This window comes from Pseudomyrmex gracilis, unplaced genomic scaffold, assembly GCF_002006095.1.
Source record: "Pseudomyrmex gracilis isolate BER0280 unplaced genomic scaffold, ASM200609v1 scaffold_4145, whole genome shotgun sequence".
In the NCBI taxonomy this organism is placed as follows: Eukaryota; Metazoa; Arthropoda; class Insecta; order Hymenoptera; family Formicidae; genus Pseudomyrmex; species Pseudomyrmex gracilis.
The window spans coordinates 1-3,001 of NW_018024729.1; positions in this window are offsets into that span (position 1 = coordinate 1).

Here is a 3,001-nt window from a genome sequence, read left to right on the forward strand (position 1 = left end):
GGACCACAGACATATACGCCTAACTCTGCAACAAATACCGCAAATCAGCTGAGTTCGTAACCCACAAAAAACCAACTGGGAGGGCTTTAGGGCTGACCTTAAGGCCCAGCTCGCTCTGGTCCCAACCAGTTTCAGAACCAAAAATAACTTAGAAAACGCGGCGGACTTTTTAAAGAACGCCATTACAAACGCCTTTGAATTAAACTGCTCACCAAAACTTAGGAATCCGGTAAACAAGGTCCACTGGTGAAATAAAAAGCTCGGTAAGCTCAGGTTGGAAAAAAGAAAGAAATTNAGCAAGGCAAAAAGAACAGGACTTGCAGTACACTGGAANGCCTTTAGAAGCTTTTAACGAGAGTACAGCAAGAAGATTAAGAAATCAAAGTGCAAACGCTGGAGACGTTTCTGTGAAAGCATTGAGAGCGCCTCGGAGACATCCAGGTTTTACAGAATCCTCAGTTTGGATCACTGTCCCCAAGTAAGCTGTCTCAAGCTTCCAACGGGGAATGTCACTGAGGAGGCAACAGACACATTGAAACATTAATGGAAGTCCACTTCCCAAATTTTGATCATAACATACAACCCTGCCGACCGAAGCCTAGGAAATATAAACCCAGGGACTGGCAGCTAAGGTTGTTTTTCCAAAGGGACTTGAATGGGCTGTTAAAACCTTCTCTCCCTATAAATTATCTGGACCGGATAGAATCTACCCGGTTCTTCTTCAAGAGGAGCTGGGGGTTCTCACATGTCCACTCACAAAAATCTTCAGAGCTAGCATAGCCATAAGACACGTCCTCCAGTCTTGGGGTGGTACAAGAGTAGTCTTTATACCCAAGCCTGGTAGAAATGGCCATATAACAACCAAAGACCGATCAATCTCACTTCCTTTGTACTGAAAACACTGAAGAGACTGCTCGATAGATATCTAAAAATCGGCCCTTTGCTAGTACATCCGCNGTCAATGAGTGGAATGAGGAAATAGTGGTGCCAGTACTGAAAAAAAGAGAAGGAAATAANGTGGAGGAGTATAAGGGTGTGACATTGGCCGGGTCATTGTATGAAGTGTATGCGGAGTTGTTAGCAGAAAGGTTAAAGGAGAAGGTGGAAGGAAAGAATCTAGTTCCAGAGAGTCAGGCGNAGTTCAAGAGGGGAAGGGGTACAATGGATAACATTTATGTAATAAATTACCCGATTAGCAGAAATTTAAGTAAAAAGGAGGGTGGGTTGATTGCGTTATTTATAGATTTGAGGCTTTTGACACGGTCAATAGTAAGACTTTGCTAAGAGCAATGAAGGAGAGAGGGGTGAGAGAGGGTTTAGTGGGAAGGTGTGGGGACTTATATAGGAAGACGAGGAATAGGGTGGCGGCAGGGGGGAAGGTAGGGAATAAACTTTGGACAGGTAGGAAGGTGAGACAGGGATGCCCGTTGAGCCTATATCTGTTCAATCTGTTGACGGCGGATATNGAGGACTATTTGAGTGGGAACGGATGGAGTGGAGTGAAGGTAGAAGGAAGAAGAGTTTATGTATTNGCGTATGCGGATGATTTAATGTTGTTAGCGGAATAAGAGAAAGGGATGAAGGGAATAATGAGAGGGATGGAGAAATATCTTGCGGAAAAGGGTTTGGATATAAACGTAAATAAATCAAAAGTGATGAGGTTTAGAAGGGGAGAGGGAAGGGAGAAAAAGCTGGAATGGTGGTGGAAGGGGGAGAGATTGGAGGAGGTAAGGGAATTTAAATATTTGGGGTATGTGTTTCAGAAGAACGGGGGGAAGGAGGCGCAGATAAAAGAGAGGGTGAGAAAAGGGGCGGCTGTAATGAGTCAGGTGTGAGGGATTGGGAAAAGAAAGTTCGGTGGGGATTGGGGTAGAAAGTTGTGGCTGTTTGACGTATTGGTTTAGTCAGTGGTTGGATATGGGGTAAAGATATGGGGATGGAGGGAATGGGATAGCTTGAAGAGGTTACAAAATAGATATATGAGATGGTTATTGGGAATAGATTAGAGGATCCCGGGGTATATCGTAAGGGAAAAAGTGCAGAGGGACTTATTAAANGGAAGGGCTGGGCAAAGGGCCTGGAGATTTGAGGAAAGGTTGGAAAGGGGAGAGGGTAGCGAAATAGCAAGACTATGTTTAAAGGAAATTAGAGGCAGAGAGGAGGGTGGGGAGAGGTTGTCTGAGTGGGAGAATGATAGGATAAAATATTATGAGGAGAGGGGAGTAAGGATAGCGGAGATGGAGAAAAGTAAAGNGGCAGGAGACTGGAGAACTCAGCTGTTGATAGAGAAGGAGAGGAGAATGCAGAGTGAGAAGAAATGGAAAAAGATTGAAAGTTGGAGGTACAATAGATGGTACAGGAGAATTAAGAAAGAAGGAGTGCCGGGATATTTAAAAAAGAGGTGAGGAGAAAGCAGATGTCAGAGGGTGGCTAGGTTTAAGTTGGGGAACAAGATAAAAGAAGGTAGAAACTGGAAAGGAAAGAGAGAAAGGGTATGTAGAATGTGTAGAGTAGTGGAGGAGAGATGGAGGCATGTGTGAGAGGATTGTGGGATATGGGGAGCGGAAGGGAATTATGAGGACATGATTGAAGTGGTACTGGGNGAGGATGAAGGATGGTTAAGGAGGCTGGAGGAATATAGGGGAACGGAAAAAGAGGTAGGGCAGGNGGTGGGAGAGGAGTGATTAGAAAAAGAGGGATGAAAGTTGAGTGAGTGAAAGTTGAATAAATGGAGGTGTGAAAAGAAGTGTGTAATTGTATGTATAAAGTGAAGAGAGTATGGAAACCAATGGCGGAGTAGCTGGATAAAGTTGACTGCCGGAAAGAGAGGTCCGTATTGCAGAGAGAAGGGTAAAGCGATTGCGTGTGTGTGTATATAGTATTTTAGTTTTTTAAGTTAGTTGTAAGGTTAGTTGTAAGAGTAGATGTAAGATTTTTTTGTATAAAATTTTGTAACCCTAAGGGGAATCAATAAACACTATCTAATCTAATCTAGTACATC